Source organism: Corythoichthys intestinalis, chromosome 7, assembly GCF_030265065.1.
Source record: "Corythoichthys intestinalis isolate RoL2023-P3 chromosome 7, ASM3026506v1, whole genome shotgun sequence".
NCBI lineage: Eukaryota > Metazoa > Chordata > Actinopteri > Syngnathiformes > Syngnathidae > Corythoichthys > Corythoichthys intestinalis.
The window spans coordinates 34,833,301-34,853,686 of NC_080401.1; the positions used below are offsets into that span (position 1 = coordinate 34,833,301).

Genomic DNA, 20,386 nt, shown 5'->3' on the forward strand with positions numbered 1-20,386 from the left:
TAACACAGTTATTTTTTCTTTTGTGACATCCCAAACATCTGAATAATGTTTTCCTTCTACAAAATCACCTAAACAACAAGACAAATCGATAAGGGTGTAACGGTACATGTAATATAGTATTGAACCGTTTCGGTACGCGGTAGTCTGTTCGGAACGGACGCGTACCGAACGAGTTTTTGATGTAATATAACCCTTACTTTTCGAGGCTGTGAGTCGATCGGGTTACAGTTTCTTTGTGTAAATTTTATTTACTCAGTCTTCTCTACAATAATGAGGACCAACACGGCAGGACAGTCCAGAAACGTCAACGGCGTGACAACGTGGCCGCCGCGAGAATGCAGTGAAACGCGGGCGTTAGAGTCAATCAGCCAATGCACACCAGTCGCAGTGCGGCCGCGTGTTAGATGCGTCCCAGAAGCGGCTCAACGCGACGCACGCGTAAAGAACGGCAGAGTTATTATTTGACGCGAGACGCGGCCCTCCTGCGTCAATACTACTAGCTTGGATCGGGCCGGAATTCACTCGTGTAATAATACGGTGGATCTGGTCGATTTTCAAACTAATATGCAATCGTAACCTACTTTTTGAGTCCATCAGATCTCTTGAGTGGTAGATTGGGGCACAGTTGACTTGTCTTTGTTGATTTACGGCTGTCTTCTCTGCTATAATAATAACCAACGCGGCCCCGTGTTCAATACAAAACACTCCTACCACAACAAAACAAGTAGGAACTAATATTCACATAGGGACTTAAGTTATACAATACAAAATATACAATATAAACAGGGGTGCACATAAGTGGTCCGCATGCGCGCATGCGTACCGGACATAGACAAACGCGCTGGCCCTCAACGGCTTCAATACGCTTTTGCGTACCAATGGCTGACAACTGTATTTGCGGCGGACACGAGAAAATCACTTTCTCTCGGCCCCACTGAGTAATTATGTCCGTGATCCCCCACCCCCGTCAAAAGACGGACAGGCGACAGAGACATCAACGGAGCTACCGAAAAAAAGGACTTTTGCTGAAAAGTGGCTGCAGGAGGTACCATGGCTAGAAGCAAATGATGCTCGCACGGAAATGTGGTGCAACATTTGCCGTGAGAATCCCAATGTCGCTAATAAGAGCAGCGCATTTTATGTAGGGTCAAAGAATTTTAGCCATCCAAACTTTGAAAAGCACGAAAAAAACAGAGCATGTGGCAATTAAGCAAACTATCGATGTCAGATAGGACCCCACTCGCCCTATGGACAAGTGGCGGAATAAAGTTATTGTAGAACAGCGCCATGCGCTGACAAACGTGTTTTTGCTCGCATTTCACAAAGCTAAACATGCACGTTCAATGAGCTCGTATGAGGAGGACATCCCATTTTTACAAAGGCTTGGAGTTAATGTGAGAGCCGCATATGAATGCCCTTTATTTTGAATTGGTGCTTTTATGTTTATTTCTTTACATTTCCCCTCAAAGTAATGGCAATTTTGTTGTGCTAGTTGATGTTAATCAAGCGTTAATTGTTTATATAATTAATTAAAGGTAATTGGCTCTAAGTAAAGCTTGTCATAATTTTATCGCATCAGGCGGGTCGGCTCTCAAGCTCAATGAGGACCAAGTCACATCTCCAGGTCCTCCTCTGAGAACCTGGGCAAAAAAATTATGTGCACCCTTGAATATAAATGAATACTACATCACTTTTGTAAAATATAAACACATCATGAAATAAATAATAGCCTATTTAAATAAAATAAATTGAAATGAGCTAAAACACCTGTAATTAAATAATAAGAATAATACACACATCCTGCTTACACAATGAAATTTATTCATTTTGGTGTGGCGCTTTAACTTGAGAAAATCCACCAATAAAGCTTTTGAAAACCGTTCATAAGAAAAAAAAATGTTTCATTGAGGCATTTCATTTGTAAAATACATCTTAAAATCTTTGTCATTGGGTTTGCTTTTCTCTTTAGCACAGGACTTTTTTCTTCTTTCTTTCAGAAAGAAAGCTGACCAATACGCGGGGTCTGAAAGGCAAATTGTTGTTGGATTATCTTTAAATACCCGCTATTTTTTGAGCAGAATTCTAGCTTTTTATAGGCTAATGTTCCTATTGTTGAAAGTACAAAAGCGTGTAATAAACAACTAGCACATCATTTTGCGTTTTTTTTTTTTTTTACTGTACCGAAAATGAACCGAACCGTGACCTCAAAACCGAGGTACGTACCGAACCGAGACTTTTGTGTTCCGTTACACCCCTACAAATAGAGCTTTTGATAGCAAAGTAACAATTTATTTACACATAACTAAACTATCGAACTGAGAAATGACGTGGTTGTGGCGGGGACAGCCAGGGTAAACTTTTCCCTCTTCGCCGCCTGTCTTCTCAAGATGGATTTTTTTTAGTCTGTCTTTTGTGGTGACCACTGCCTCGTGGCGGAGTTCGCCTGGGGAATTTTGTGGGGCATGTTGTGTTCCTGGGGGGGAACTGGTTTGGCCGTGTGCGTTTCCGGTTGAGTCGCGGGACACTGGAGGGTAACAGGGGATGCGAGTGGCCAAGCACGGACTCAACGGCATCGTCCGCTGCACTGGTGGTCCCGGTCGTTCTGCTTGGTCGTTCAGGCCTGGCATCCCGGCCGTCATCCCAGTTGTTCCGCTCGGTCATCGCCGCCTGGCCTCCTGGTCGTCCATTCGGTTGTCTTCCACCGGTGCCCCATCCGTGCGGCCCACCCATTCGTTCCGTTGAATCGGGTTGCGGGTCTTACCAAGTGCGCTACTGCCCTCCAGTGGCCAGTTTTATTGCTTTAAAATGGATTTCAGCTTTGTGCTTTGGAGCCAAGTTGCATCAGAAACTAGAGATGTCTCTTGTGGAAAAAAAACGTAAAAGACGTACAAATACGTCTTTGGGACACTGAAACAAATAAAAATATAACGTATGTATACGTTTTTGGGAACAAATAACTTAAGTCTGCAGGCATACAGATAACAGGCCAGAAGCTATGTTTAGTCGTAAAACATTTTGTAGACTGAATGTATACGAGGGCTAAACACTTTTGGAAAAAACTGACATTGCAACTTTAAGTTTTTGTGATATATATATTGCAATGTTAAAACTAGAAGACTTTTCAGCCGACGACTTGAATAGCTCTGTTTGGGAAGACTTTGGTTGACTCATCGGGACCACATTGTATTCATATAATAGCGTTTAATGCAGGCTAAGGGAGTTCATCTGTGTATGACGAAGATCGCTGTATATAAAAGGGATCAAGGAGGACATGTCTCTGCACACTTGCTACCTTTACGAAGCAAAACAAAAGTTGTTAAAAAAAACCCAAAAACAATCCACTTCCTGTGATGGGACTGTAAGGCATGTGCACATTGCAATGGTGATGTTCAAAAGATGTATTGTGCAGGCCTAATATATGTTAATTTCGAAATGCTTGACCACTAACAATTGAAGGAGGTTTTAAATATCTGCTATGTACATGCTACAAATGCATTTGATATTTCATATTGGAACCGCTTTAATTTGGTTCTGTTGTTGTTTTTTACCTCCCTCGCAATGGTGGTCTTTGTTTGGTGATGAGGGAATAAAGCAGAGAGGGTTTGTGGGATTCAGAAGGAGGTGGAGAGCGACACTACGGCAGGAAACACTGTCTTTCCTATTTTTAGTCAATAGACCAGGGTTTTTGAAGTAACATGCCTCATGCCTAGACTCGTCTATTCAGGCCAGAACGGGGCGTCCCATGTGCATGTGTGAGCGTTTGTTGCCCCTGTTTGATTTGCTTGATGGGAGAGGAGGGTCAGGAAGAAGTGCAGGGGGCTTCTCTAGGGGAGTCCAAGTACAAGCGATACAGCTGTTTCCCTTTAACGTCTCAGCTGTTGTACCTCTTTCATTTCTTACACGCACATGCACCGACACAAAGAAATCAATCTTTAATATCAGATATCTGATGGGACGCGATAGGAATTCCCCACAGAGACACAAACACAAGGACCACTTGTCCACATTAGGAAAACGATCTTCTGATTGTTGTCTTGTCTTACCCTGTCTTACTTTCGACTGCATCTTCTTAGACTTAGTTTGTACTTTTACTTCCTTTTTAGAACATTGCCAAATCTCTGTGGAGCCTCCAGTCAAATGTCCCAAAAGTGGTGCAACTAGACTCAAGAAATAAAAAACCTGTAGTCGAAAGTGTCAAACTGTGTCATTTCATGTGTGTGCATATAGTTCTTCATCATCTTTATTTAATTAAAAAAAAATATATAAAACAGCCGCTACGTTAATATTTTATTTGTTCAAAAAATGACTAGAGATTGGTCTTGCTTGTGACTGGGCTGTGAACTTCCAATAGCGATGACGTTGCCCTTTGTGGAACAAGCGTAATTGTGCGTTTTATCAGACCCTGGAGACTGGGCAATGCCATGTAAGAGGAAGTCATGCGTGTTGTACTGTGTGTGCGTTTTGTGGATACAAGAGGCTTGTGATCTCGGTTATGCTCTATTAAGCAGCTTCAAAGCGATTCAAGATAAAAAAAATAACCTGCAAAAAACAATGAATTTCAAAAGTGTCAATATTTGAAGTGGTAGTTGCTGGATTTCCTACGATTGGACAGATTTTAATCAGGTTCCGGATTGGTGGTTAGTCTCAAAGATCCTGTTTTTTTAGGTTCCTGTCCACTCACTTAATCATATGTATTGCTGTGATTAAATGGCATAATTTTGCAAGAATAAATTCATGTCCAATGTAGTTGTACGTTATTATGATATCTAATGTGTTTATTTTATTACCATATCTTCATAATACACATTTTCATTCAGGGAGACAAGTATTGCTTCTTTACAAAAAAAATATAAAGTCTTAAACAAAACTGACCTCTTTCTTCTTAAAAAATGCTTTTTTGACTGCTGCATTATTGAAGGAACTGAGCTGAGTTGGCTGACTTAAATGAGGCTAGCATTTTGCTTCAAGACACTGCAGATTTCACTGTTAAATATTGGAGATGATTTGTGCCCTAAATCACTGAAATGTGTGTGAATAATTAAAAAGATTATTATAGAAGTAATGGCAAGAACAGTGACAGAATGGTTAGAAGGCCTGTGTTCATTAAGAATGCAATCTCCACATAATGTGAGCTTCTCGTTAAGCACGGATTTTACAACACTGGATACTAACGAATGTGTTCAAATCTGACCATTTTTAGGTTTTGATTGGAGAAGACATTTACCGTTTAAATCGTGTCTCTTCATACTTGACAGCAAAGCTCCAAGAAGAAGTCTTTGTCTCATCAAATCCGCTTGTTGTTGTGTTGAACCCTGAACATAATTATAAGCTCTGTCAGGTTGAAACGTGTCATGTCTCTTTAAACGCGCGTCTTACACAAGAGCCCCGAGGGCCCACCCGGAACTGTGTCCTGGGAAAAGCCGAGAGTCCGTCTCGGGTTCCAATAACTGGGATGTTGCAAGAATAAACACATCCCGTATACTTTCTTGATGTGAGAAACGTCCAGATTTTTTTCCCTTATCACTTTAGCAAAGATGTAAACTCACTGAACTCCTCATTAGGTAATAGTGGAGTGGGCTGTTGTGGAGAAGTGTACTGGATCACACTGATTGATTGTATGCAAATAGTTGGATCTTTGGAGTGTGAAAGTAAGCAATCAAGAAAATATATTGTAAAACTGAATAAAGGGCTGATCAAAATAGGGCGGGGCAATTGTTTGTGATCATTAATTTGAAAAAAAAAAAATTGAGGTCCGTTTCGGTTTAGCAAGGCGCTACAATGCAGTATTAGTGGTTCACGTGGGTGTAGCAAACCGATTCGGTTTTGCATTTTCGGTTCACTCACGTACCGTTTCAGTTTTGTTTTATGATTTTTTTTCTTCCCACATAACATTTATTATTAGCGCAAGTTAAGCCTACGTGCGGAACCAACTGTGGGGTTTCCGCTCGGACGCCTTAAATGTCGGACGCACAGGGCTTCCTTTTACTTTGCTACTGATGGGCCGGCCAGCCTGGAGTAGCTGGTGGTATTGCAACAGATGTCCAGGCTGCATCCAGTAGGGGATGCTACAACCGGTGGCAGCACAGGGAACACTTTTTGGACAAAGGCAGGTGGATGAATCCAAAGTTATATCAACCCTGCTGCATGTATATTTTAACCCTACTGGGTTGCAGCTATCGAATATTTTAGTAGTTTATTAATTAATGAACTAGTTAGTTCGAATAATCGATTAATCGGATGAGGAACATAAAAAATTAAAATACCTGATCTGAGCCCCAAACAAAATTTCAAATAAATAAATAAATAAATAAATGAGGATCCAAGTACAACAAAAGAACAATTGGCTAACGTACATAGCAAAAGTCCGCTAACTTAAATGCTATAAAATGCTAACTTTTTTTTTTAAAACAATGCTCTTAACAAATGGTTCAAGCACATATTCCTACAAAAAAGCTAAATATACCCATAAATTAAATTACGAATGCATTAAAAAACATAAGCTAAGTTTTTGTTTGAGCTAATGTTGGTCTTAACAGGGAGCAGCTGGATTCAGCAATGTGAAATTAGTTGTGTCATATTCAATGTTGCCACTAGAGGGCAGTGTATCCACCCAAATCAATAAAACAATGCAAACACTTTCAAAACAAACCATTACAACGCCACTTTAATTAAACGAATACTCGAAGCAGCAAAATTTAATTTAAATCTTTTTTTCTAATCGAATTACTCGAGTTAATCGATTAATCGTTACAGGACTACGCTTTAATACAGCGTAATCCAACAAGGAATGTTTTGAATGTTGAACCTCCATGTAAGAAAACCAGCCTTGCAACCAGATATGTGCTTTCTGCAGAAATTGTTATTCTAACGCAAAAAAACCCCCTCTAAACATAGATGATTACATTTGTCATTTTCAGGTTCTTGCTGCTAAATATTCAAAGCTTACAGTTTTGCTTGTTTTTTCCTAATTTTAAGATTTCATAATTGTTACAATTGCTTTATTTGTTTTACGAAATCTAACTGTAATTTATTTGAAATATCACCATACATAAATTATATATTTGACATTTTAAAAATAAAAGTATTGTAAGTATTTTTTCCTGCCTTTTTTGTACAGGAAATTAACCAAACCGAGCACTTAAAAAAAAACAAACCAAGCCGAAATTACATTTAAGTGGACTGTTACACCCCTAGTATAAATCCTTCTATTGATTGTAATTTGATGTAGATGAAGGATTGCCTTATTTGTGAAAGCGATTCTAAAACACAGCCTCACAAGATGCTCTCAATATTGTTGATTTTTAACAGAGGCAGTGAAGTGCTACGTAAAGTACGAAGCGTCTAATACATATTATGTCATGTAACAATACAACTTTATCCTCGTACTATCAGTACGACTTTTTTTCTCGTACTAATACTACGACTTTAATCTCGGAATTCTATTTTTTCTTTGTCGCTAATACACCATCAAATATTTGAGATGAGATTAAAAAACATGGTGGTGATTTGTTTTTGTTTTCCAGATTGCCCAGCCCCAAATCATTTAATTATTTTTAATGATTCTTAGTCTACATGCATTGGGACCAGATACTGCTTCGGAAAAAAGCTTTGTCCAACAAGTCAGATGGTCCAGTTTGGTCTTGTTTGGCCCGAGTGGAGGTCTCTACTGAGTGCCATTCAAGCTGCCCTAGTAAACACAATTCTTTAGTTATACTAGCGCAGCAGTGTTGACATTAGCCAATCCTAGGAGACTCATCGAGGAAGACATCAAGATGTTATCTTGTTTCCTCCGACCGCTCGGCTGCCCTGCATTGTTCCGCTGCCCTTTCCTTGTTAACAGTCCGTGCACTTCCATCATTTCCTCTTCCTCCGCCTTCGTTCTTTTCCTTCATTCATCTGTCAACTTTGCTCTCACGGGGTACTAGTGGACTTGATCTCGGGCCCACTGCCTGCCTGACTGACAACAAATCACACAGCACTACCGGGCCACATGCCACCGTTTACAAGCTTGGCACCACTTCGGGATGTTTTTTATTTACTGTCGAGCAGAGCTGGAGTCATACTTGAGTCAAGTTTTAGTAACAAATTTTAGTGAGATGTAATGTGACTAAGCAAGGTTGTATGACTTGACTTATGACTTGCTTGAATCATTAATGTTTTGAAATGTCAAGTCTACTGTTAATTTCTGTCACAGTAACTTGGGACCTTCTTGAAACCTTTGATGGTCAAGGATTGACAAGTCAAATTTTATTTTATGATTGTGTTCAAAAGTAAAATATTCTGGTCTTAGTTACTTAGCAATTAGCCGCTTAACTGCAAAAATGAGATTGTTGGTTTCAAACCCTGTTGGAGAGGGTCACCATCAAGACTAGTTACAAATGGTACATGAAACCAAATGGTACACTGTAGCGTTGTCCGATAATGACATGTTGTTAACCGATATCCCAGTATTGTTTAACTCCAAAAATCTGATACCGATAGGCCATATGCGCTCACGGACTTAACATATTATGGCTAATTGTATTGTGACACTCCACTAGATGCTTTAATAATGATAAATGTAACAACTTAAAGGATTTTCAAATAAGCACTCTAAAAAAATAAAACAATCTAAACTGAAGTTATGGAAAAAGTGCCTATATTGCACAACTATATTTATTGCTGAAATAAAACCAAATCAAATATAATTCTTTATTTTTTAATTATTTATTGTTCATTAAATTTTTGTACCATGAATGCAAATGATCTGCTCACATAACAAATCCCAAGCATCTTAGTTTGGAGACATCTAATGGTCAATAAGTCCAAATTACTCCTGTGCTAAGCTGTGACCAGCCCTTGTACAAAGGCTGAAAGCTTCTGATTTCGCAGTACTCAAATACAAATAACTTACCCAAACTTTTTTTTTGTTAACATCATAGCCCTCATGTTAACATTTTGGCTTTCCTCTAGTAACTGAGGCAGGCCTGAGTCCCTTTGCTATAAGTTCTAATTATCAAAAGCAGAAATCTGTAATGGATGGAGGCTGGAGGAGGAAGAAGGAGAGACGCGCAACGCGCATCTAAAAAAAGCATAATAACACCCCATGGTGCAAGCCGCTGCCAGGATACAGATTTAGAACCGACAGAATTTGACCAACATGCTAGATTTGCACAGTATGCAGGATCTTTTGAAGTTATGAACGGCACACAATGAGTTAGTTTGCAGGGTAGCATAAGGATTTGTAGCCACATAGGCTTGCTCCAGTTAGTGCTGCATTCACTTTTTTTTCATTTACTTGTCTTGTTATTGCATGGAAGAGTTTTTGACTTTTTGTACCTTCAATGAAATTCTCACTTTACTACCGTATTGCAGATCTCTTTTGGTAAATATCCCATACTACTATATAACCTGCGGTTTATAGTCCAGTGCGTTATATGAACTAAAATTTGGTGGGTGAGGCTTATTATTCAGGTGTGTCCAATAAGTACAGGAAATACTGTTGTATTAGTAGGAGTAGGAAGTACATAACTAATGAATGAATGTGTCACTAAAATGTGGGGTGGCATGGCTCAGTGGTAGAGTAGTCGTCTCCATCCCAAAGGGTGTGGGTTCGATCACCTGCAGTGGTGACCGTGTCAATGTATCCTTGAGCAAGACGCTGAGGCTACGTCTACACTTGGATGGATAATGGCCTTAAACGTTCAATTTATTACACTCTACGGCATATCGGCTACACTAATGCACCTCTTGTCTGGATATTTTATTACACGGGCTAGAGACCCGGGTAATTTCGTCAACGCCTGATACCTGGTTTAATGTAGTCACCGGGTACCCGTGTAAAAAGTGGCGTCATGGAGTGTGTCAGCGCCATTTTTGTGTGGCATTAGGGCATCGGAAACAGTGGTGGAGAATGGTACAGACGCGGCTTTTCTGTTCCTCTTTTTAGAACCGAAAGAGCTTGTAAATTTTACGGAGAAGACATCAAACAACGGTGAAAAATTATTAGCTTCCGGTTCAGAGGTGACCCGTGCGGACGATGACGTCACACACAAAGATGCTCCTTTTTGCACAGGCGTAGTCAGGAGCATGGCGTTTATGAATGCACCATAAACTTGATATAAAATAGTGTCAGAGTTACAAGGCAAAAAAAAATTCTGTCAGAGTTTAGATGTACCCCATGTTGATCCTGGTGCTGTGTCATTAGAATTGGAATGAGGTTAGAGTGTCAAAGTTCTAAGTAGGTGGAAAAGCACTATCCAATTGAAATCCCATTTGCCATTTACAATGTTATTTCAATATTTATTTATTTAAATTTATATATATTTCAATTTTTAGTTCAATAATTACAATTTTTTTGTACATGCATTTCGGTTTTCATGCATTCATTTAAATGTTTCATTATGTCAGTATTTAATGTTTTTCATTTTTATTTATCCAATTCCATTTTTATTCAATTGTTTCAATATTTATTAAAATTTTTATTTCAATATTAATTTAATTTTTGCACACATTGTCCTCGATACTCCAGCAGCCTGTTTTCCTTCACATGCCTTTCACATAAATTCGATTTATTGAATGCTTTAAATTGGCCATTAATGAAAATAATTTCTTGTTTATAAGGTGTCCAATATTTAGCTTTAAGTGGTGGCCCAACAAGCCAAATGGTCCGTTTGCCTATCTTTGGAAATGATTCCAGCCATCCATTTTCAACCACCGTAGGTGAGCATAGTAGTGTAATAGGTTTTAACATACAGCACCTTGGTCAGCTTTTTACACACATTTATATTGTCTTAAAATATTATATTGTTTACCGAGGTAATTTTATTACATTTCCGTGTTGATCTTAGAGAAATTAATTCGCTTGACACAAGAATAGTAGGAATGAGACAAATTTGGAGATGAACGTCGCTGTTTGGTGGTGGTGTAAAAAGGCTGTTATGGCATGAACAGAGAGCTCAGAGTCAGTGATAGCAAAAACTTCTCACATTAACAATCAAAGCAGGGTTGAGCCACTGCTTTTATACATGCATGCATGCATGCAAAATGTAGGCATGCATATGAAAGGTTGTGTTTGCTCATGTGCGTGTTCGTTCCTGTAACAGGTCAGCTATGTGTCACAGGGCACAGGAGTGTGTGGTTGTGAAAGAGACTGTGATTGTAACAAATTGTTTGTGTTTGTGTGTGTATGAGCTGACCTTGTCTAAGAGAATATGTGTTAATAGGTCATGTGTGCATGCGTGAGTGTAATTAGGAGTGTCATTTAGGGCTGTATGATTATGGCCAAAATGATAGTAGGGAATAATTTAATCATTATTGTATTGTTCCCGTAATTTTCGGAATATAAGCCGCTACTTTTTTAACCTGCTTTTGACAATTCAGCTAATTTATGGATGTGGAAACCATGATCTATGAACAAACAATAACAAATGAGCTGTATTGGCCTTATTTAAGTCTCAAAACACTTAAAATGTGAATAAATGTTTAACTACTCTGTAGTTTTTTTCATGGCATATTCCAGTTTTAAAAAATATTTTTGAAAAATCACGAAAAGCATCAAAATCATGCTATAATTTATAATATTTTATTTTTTTCCCGTTTGGCATCACTTTCCCTGAATCTCAAAGAAGTCCAGTAATTGAATGTTGATCTCCTTCAATGCACCGCCACATTTTAGATGTAAATTCTTAATTGTGACTGCTAAAATCGCGATCACGGTTAAAATTCTTTTTGATTCATGCTAGTGTAACTGGTTTTGTTAGTGTGGTTGTAAAAGAGTGTATTGTGGAAAAGAGTACCTTTTGAGTGCAACAGGTGTTTGTCATGGAAAGAGTGTGTGAGAAAAAGTATTTGTAACTGGTCAAGCAGGTGTATGTGTTTGTCTCTGTGTGTGCTTCTGGTGTAGACCGTGTGTGCGTGATCCACTAAGATCAATAGCGCTCTCCTCGGCTGACGTTAATGAAGCACCAATGATAAGAGGCTCTGCTGGTGAACAAAGGAACCCTAGTGGAAGTAGTAATCGGAAACGTCACAGGCGGCACTGTGCTTGGGAAGCAAAAGAAAAGGAGGGCACTTTCAGCGGCCTGTCACTTCCTCTCCGCAACACACTGACCCACTTTTTGTCCGCCTGACTTTGGCGCAGCAGCGGCACACTTCTCCGACGCATCACGTTCTGCTGCGGCCAGACTAAACAATGCGTGCATGCATGAGTAGAGCTTTTACTTTACACAACCCCAATGGACTAGGTATTTTGTAACACTGGAAGGCAATCCTCCTCCTTTGCTGAAGTGCCAACTGTGGTTCTTAGTTATAAGGGCCATTCATCTTCAATAGCATTTGTACTTTGTGGGTGAAATGAATAGTAGACTAGTTACCGTAATTTCCCGAATATAACGCGCACTCCCCCCCCCCCCCCCAAATTTACCCGTAAAATCATGGGTGCGCGTTATTCACGGGTACAGGGACGGAGACAGAAAAAATTCATCATGATTCATGCTCCATTGTAAGCATGGACCAGCACAATATAACCTAATCTGAACGACAGTGATATAATAATCAAGTTTCATGTGGTAAATAATTGTTTTCGTGATATTTTTCACATCTAATGAAATTCAAAAAAAAAAATTTTTTTTTGGTACTATTCGTTTATTATTTACAGGTACATTTTTCTAACCTTTGCGTTGCAACATGCCGGCACACGGCGATGTTGTCTTGACGAGAACGTATACGGCGATCCGTTTCGTATGTTGACCGTGTGGCGAGCTTGGACAGGAGTCTGAGGAAGAGTGTCGAACCACTGAGCCAAGCCACGTTGTTTTATTCACATTGAAACTCGCAAAGTAACAACGTACGTCTTGCACGCAAATCGCGGGACATTTGTTTACTTCCGGCTGTTCCCTTAACTAAACTCTTCCCCCCGGGAACTACACAACTTGCCAACATTAGTTCCGCTGGTGAATTCTGTTAAAACTCGCTACAACTCCTTACTTTGTGAAAATTATTATCGTATACTGTGAGCAATTTTACCACAGAGAATTAATATTCTATTTTTAAGAAAAAATATTTGACAAAAAGATGAAAAAATGCTGCAACCGCGTACTTTATAAAAGTTCGAGACACGAGACTCATATTTATTGGTGCTGAAATTAGGGTGCGCTTTATACACGGGTACAATAATTTTCCCTAGATTTTACAGGTAAAGTTGGGGTGCGCATTATACACGGGTGCGCCTTATGTTTGGAAAATTACGGTAGTCATTTACTGGATGTCTTCCTCAGTTCCTCCAAGTGAGGCTTGGAGAAATCTCAGCGGTGGCTTTCCTCTTTACTAGTCTAAGTAAATCGATATTATTAATCCAGGTTTGGGGATCCATTTTTATTAAATATTTCAATACGCAGTTAAACCAAAAGTAGATCTAGCCGTTTTTCAAAATTTTGTAAAAATGGTACCAAATGGATATGCTTACTTCATGGCGAAAAAAGTCAGACAATGCGTATTTGTTGATACAAAATGTCGAAGGTTTTTTTTTTTTTTTTTTTTTTTTTTTTTATGTTAACAGATTAATGGAAAATGGGAAAAAAATATTTAACAAATTCTGTTCATTTCATGTTACAGAAATCATAGCTCGCTGCCTAGTGCCATACAGCTAGGTCTTCATAGTTAACATTTATAAAAACTGTGAAAATCAGTTTAAAAACAATTGTGAGATTATGATTGTATTTGTCTCTAAAATGCAAATTCAGCGAGGAGTCTCGAATCCATTGTCTATAGTAGTGATGTGCTTCAAATGCGTGTGCGCTTCACCTTGATCTGTGACGTCACATGTTAAGGAAATTGATGAAGAACATAATTTGGTAATTAGGGAGTATTTCTAACAAATACGTATCGATCAGGTCTCCAGACTGCTCCTAAATGTGGGCATGTCACCCCTAAAATGTTGACACAACACAAGTAAAATTTTCACTGACTTACAACTGTGCAAGTAGGATTTTTGCAGACTCTAATTTTTTAAAACTTGATTATTCTTGAATTTTTTTCTGGCTGACAAACTTCTACTCCACAGTGAAGCCTAATTGTTGCCAGTAATGCGCAAATAAAGTGCTGAAGAGACTAGACGCAAGATACTAAACCCCACAATGCTCGTGGTGCTGCGTCACCAGTAGCTAGATGAGGATATAGTGTGAAGCGCTTTTAGGGCCTTAAAAAGGTGGAAAGGCGCAATACATGTGTAACTCCATTTACCATTACCGTTTAACCAATCAGAGGACAGGGTGATTGCTATTACAGGAGACAACAGTCAGGAGAGAGCAAGGCGTGGCTGCATCTGAATCGACATATCCCAGTTTTAAATGGATTTTTTTCATTTCGGCCGGTCGGATTAAAAGAAAGGCCGATACCGATATACGTCAAATTTGTAAATATCAGTGCAGATAGTCGGTCTATCGGCAGTATGAAGTCCTGTAGATATGTATTTGAACGTCACTTAGCGTATTGGCCCGAATATAAGATGGTGTTTTTTACATTGAAATAAGACTGAAAAAGTGGGCGTTGTCTTATATTCGGGGTCTAGACATTATACCCATTCACGACGCCAGATGGCGTCAGATATCATTGAAGAGAATGCTGAACTTGACTCCAGGCCAAAGCGACCTCTTATGGTTAGTGCAGTTATTGCAATTTTGTTGTTTTATCACTATTGTTATAGATTGGTTTATTTACATTTCAAAAACCAGAAGCCATTTATTTACGAATGTGATTGCACTTTAGTTTACATATTTAAATGTTCAGATATTAAGATTTGAATGAGGCAAAATAACATGCTTTTCCTCTCAAATATATTGTTCTAATCATTTGTTTCGGATGTACTTTAATTATTTTCTGTGTAAAAATGAATTTGGTGTTCAAAAAGTATTTTTTTCAAACTTCCGTCTTGAAAAAGAGGGGGTCGTCTTGTAATCAGGGCCGTCTTATATTCGGGCCTATACGGTAATACCAATACTCAGGTATACCAGTAATACTAGTACCCAAACTTTGGAAGCTCAAACCTCTGATACTTGTATTCTACATCATAAGCCACCAAAAATATCTGGCCAATTGAAAATGTGTCACGAGGGATTTGTGTGAATTCACCTGGAATGACCGTCCCAGTGTTAGATGAGATTGATAGGCTCCATTGTACACATGACTCAAGTGAGGACAATTACAAAATGACAATCATTAGTGGCATTTTGACACTCGCAGGGCCTTGAGGTGTGAATGACGCTTGTAGGGACGGCCAACCCCGTTCCATATCGCACTCTATGACCTTTCGCTGGAAGCACTAAAGCGACATTTCCGTTGAATTTCCCCCACAGGCTTTAAACTAATCTCATGTTTGTGTGCTTGGACTTGGGACACATAAAACATACACAGGAGTAAATGGGATTAAGGCCCTATGATGAATGACCATCCGGGTTTATTGATATTTTTATGGCTACCTCAAAATAATCATACAATAAAGCAACAAAGCAATCATTATAAGTAAGTAGTTCGAATGTTGTGCTCTCTTTTTTGAAGGCTGTTTTACGAGGGTTTTCTTTGGGTCAGATTAAGACCTCGGTGGCCCCATTATAACCTCTCACCTGAACACATCTGTATTGGCAAGTAGTTTATATATTTTTAAAAAAAATTCTTTAGAACATGTTATACAAATATATAGAGGTTTTTACATTTTAAAAAAATTAAAGAAATCACATACTCTTTATTTTTGTAAACATCTCTAAACAGCCAAAAACAGTGTTATTTCCAGAGAAATCAACATTCTTTGTTGTAAAACAGTATTTAAATATTTGAAAATCCGCTAAACTTTCCAAAACATTTGCTGTGCGATCTTAAATCCAACATTTGCAGCACTTCCCCAACAGTTTTAACTAGAAATGAACCGATATGATTTTTTTTCAGGGGCCATACTGATTATTGGTTGCCACAAGTCCCGTAACCTTAATATTCATTTGCTGTAAAAGAAAAGATTTGTGTCAAAATTTTGAGTCATGCTTTCTCCAACACTTGAAATCTTTTAAATGCATTAAGCATAGTGGTGTTGTTTATGAATGTCTGTCTACAATTTAGGCATATGACCTAATGTTTTATTTCTTGCTAAAATAGCATAAATGCAGATTGTTTTTAATGTTGAGATTGCAAGTAGTTTTTGTTTCCAATCTAGCTTTTTAAAATAAATGATATTGTTGTACAAATGTATTGAATATAAAATGAGGTATACCGTATGGGCCCGAATATAAGACGGTGTTTTTTGCATTGAAATAAGACTGAAAAAGAGGGGGTCGTCTTATATTCACGGTCTAGACATTATACCCATTCACGACGCTAGATGGCGCCAGATATCATTGAAGTGATGTTCTGTCATGACAGATCTCAGCTACTCTCCCCATTCACGATGCTAGATGGCACCAGATATCATTGAAGCAATGTTCTGTCATGATAGAGCTCAGCTACTGTCAAGTTTAACCAGTTTGCATTAATTTATTGCAATGTTTTTCCTTAGGTAGATGGCGAGATTGTGTAAAGCGCTTTAAAGCGCTATATAAGTATAACACCATAACACCATATTCAGATTTGTTTCAAGACTACAGTTACAGTTAGACTTCACTTTGATGGTTAATGCTGTTGTTGCAATTTCGTTGTTTTATCACAATAGATTGGTTTATTTACATTTCAAAAACCAGAGGCCATTCATTTATGAATGTGATTGCACTTTAGTTTACATTAGAGCTGAAACGAATACTCGAGCAACTCGAGTGACTCGAGTTTAAAAACTGATCCGAGTAATATTATTCACCTCGAGGAATCGTTTAATTTTGCCAGCTCTAAGCATCACGTTTTGCCCGGACTACTTTTAATGTGGGACAACGCGCTGACGTCACGTGCGTAGAGGAAGAAGCGATTTAAAAAAAAAAAAAAAAAAAAGTTGTCATTGCTGAATATAACACCAAGTAGCACTGGTCCCTAATGTGTTCCAATACAGCAGGTATCATAAATTTATTCTGAACATTGCAAAAACTCAAAATCCTATCAGTACTTACAGTTTAGACTAACTTAAAATTTAACTAGAACTTAAAAATAGCTTGACACAAATGGAAATTCAATTGAAACACGTAGCTTTCAAGTGATGTGTGTTATCAAGCGTAATTGCATTTTTAGGTAAGAAATATATAATTTACAGTATATAAATATATATATTTTTTATAAGATCTAGAAGTTTTTTTGAGTGAAAGCAGTGAATTTTTTTTTTCTAGTCACATCTGAGATGCAATTGCTGGCTGTTTTCAACAATGTACATAGAAAATAAAGACATTGATTGACTGAAAATGGTTCAATATTGGATTAAATTTCTTTTTTTCTCATGTATATTTATAATAGCTTTTTACCTAAAAAAAGTGTTTTATCCGATTACTCGATTTATCGATAGAATTTTCAGTCGATTACTCGATTTATCGATAGAATTTTCAGTCGATTACTCGATTACTAAAATATTCGATAGCAGCAGCCCTAGTTTACATATTTAAATGTTCTAATTTTAAGATTTTAATGGGGCAAAATAACATGCTTTTTCTCTCAAATATATTGTTATAATCATTTGTTTCTGATTTATTGTAATTATTTTCTGTATAAAAATTAATTTGGTGTTCAAAAAGTGTTTTTTTCAAACTTGAGTCTTGGAAAAAGAGGGGGTCGTCTTATAATCAGGGCCGTCTTATATTCGGGCCAATACTGTAATTAAATTTATTGTGTATGTCTAAAGGGATCATCCATTTATATTTGTTCACAGTCGTGATGGCCCTCTAAGGAAAGCCATAACTAAGATGTGACAACTATGAATTTGATACAAGATGTGAGTAGCAAAAGATTGTTTGTTTTTCCACTCAGCGGAAATTGACTTAAAAATGAGATGGGCAGCTGTTGACAATAGAAGTGTGTCTCGGCTCTAAAGTCGCTAAAGTTTCTAAAACAAAGGCTTGGTCATGGAATGTGTAGTCACGTGCGCAAGTATGCCTCTTGTGTATGTCACAACAACTTGCAGTCAGTCTGTAAGTGTGTGAGCGTCATTTAGCAGCCAGGCTCCAAATCTCCCCGACAAGCCTTGGCACGACTTGGCCTGTTTGTCACCAATAGTTTAATATTCTCTTTACGTGGCAGTTGAGATGAACTCGAAATGGTGGTGACTCAGAAGGAGGAGGTGGTGTCTGCTCTGTGTGGGCGCTGTTGTGTTGGGGGATGCTTGCTGACAAATGGCAAACGAGCTTTATTACATCTTGACATGGCTCAATTAGGTAATCTGACAACCACATTGTAGAGCTGAAATGTGTTTTTGAATCTCAATAGAGATCTTTCCCCACCCACAATTTAATATTGTCAACTCTTAATATAAATCTGCTTACTTTGGATTGTACCAGCAGGAATAACTCGCCGTTGGGGTATATATGTTTGTTCATGATCGTGTTTTCAGACAGTTGCTAAAAAGTAACTCAGCCAAATAATGGGTGACAGTTACTATGCAAATTAGCCCCAAATTTAAGACAAGGCAATTTTATTTTTATAGCACAATTCAACACAAGGCAATTCAAAGTGCTTTACATCACATGAAGATCCAAGGAGATAAAATGATTCCTAAGAATCACCTTAAATTAAAAAAAAAAAAGTTAAAAACAAAGACCGTTGAAACAGTAAACAAAATGATAAAATTATTAAAATTATTATAAAAATTAAAATGTGCTAAATCATTAAATCATCAAGAGAAATTAAAAAAAATTTGAAATTGGAAATAGAAATAAAACAAAAGAATAAAAAGCAATGACTTGAAATTTGAAATATATTTAGTTATGAATACGCTGTGGTAAACAATAGCGTTTTAACCCTGATTTAAAGGAGCTAATAGTTTGAGCACACTTCAGACCTTCAGGTAACTTGTTCCAGAGTTGAGGAACATAGTTACGGAATGCTGACGCACCCTGCTGGTTCTTGTTCTTGGATCATACAGCAGACCGGTTCCAAACGACCTTAGAGGTCTACATGCTTCATAGAGGTCAAACAAATCAAGCAAGGCCATGGTGTAATATGGTCCAGTTTCCTTGTATTTGTAAGGACTCTGGCAGCAGCATTCTGTACTAGCTGAAGCTTCCTGACTGATTTTTTTTATTTTTTATTATTAAGACCTGTCAATATACCGTTGCAATAGTCCAATCTACTAAAATGAATCGATGGTTTAGTTTTTCCATGTCTTGTTTAAACAGGAGCCCATTAAATCTGGCTTTTTTTTTTTTTTTTTTTGGTAGTAATAGGCAGACAAACCTTCGTTCGGCAAATTTTAGGCCTGAGTCAATAAATAGGCCAAGATTTCTGACTTGATTTGTAGCTGTAAGTGACATTGTGCCAAGTTGCGTGCTGATCTTTGACCTTTCTGTTTTTTAATTAAAAAATGATCACCTCTGTCTCCCCCACATTTAGCTGGAGAAAATTCTGGCACATCCATCCATTCATTGATTTAATGAATGCATTTACTCAGGGACACAAAGGGACTACAATCATCTTGGGGCACTGAAATGTAGAGTTGTGTGTCATCTACATAGTTAAGTACAAGTGCAGAAAGGATTCACAGACATGTTCAGACTGAAGCAATGTACCAGTGATTTACATGGTAGTTAATTTCATGTTTGGTAAATGGCCAAACACCCCAGAAACACAAATATTTGTATGCAAGTCATTAAAATGTCAATTAAAAAAAAAACATGTGTTCATTAAGTGTAAAAGGAATGTCAAGACGTCAGAAACAATGGCTGTTTGAGATTATTTTTACCCCGGAAAAAAAAAAATCTTAATCCCATGTTTGTTCCGCTCCTGAATTTTCTAAACTCCTTACCTTATCGTCCTCTGTGATAACAACCTGAAGGGAATGAGGGAATCTTAACCCCCAACTGATGTCCAGAGGCCTGACAGCATGCAGCATTTCTCTGCAGCTGCTTTTCCTTCACTCCTCCGACCCCTACTAGTGCATCGCAGCTAACATTCCTTTGATTGCTGAGACACCTAGCGGCCGTTATGTACTACTACTTCACAGTGTATGAGTGTTTTTTTCCAACCTTTGAGCTGAGTTCATATATATGTATATATGTGTAAATATGTATATGGCGGAAAACACTAAGGTGACTTCAAGTTCCGCTCTGAGACCCCCAATTTGGCCAAATTTCAAAACTGTCCGATCTGCATGTGTGATACATCAGTGGAAAGCTTAAAATCTCTATTTTCCGAGGGAAGAAAATTTTTGAACAGGAGGGCATTTAAAAAAAAAAAAATTAAACAACAAAACCCTAACTGGAAGCGAGAGCAGAATTAAAGGCACCATGATTTTAACGAG

At 38.1% G+C, this 20,386-nt stretch overlaps 1 protein-coding gene across 2 annotated transcripts in view; it reads left to right on the plus strand.

Annotated features, from left to right (window-relative positions):
• Positions 1-20,386, plus strand: part of ralgps2 (Ral GEF with PH domain and SH3 binding motif 2) — a 125,894-nt gene that overhangs the window by 7,759 nt on the left and 97,749 nt on the right. The window lies entirely within an intron of this gene.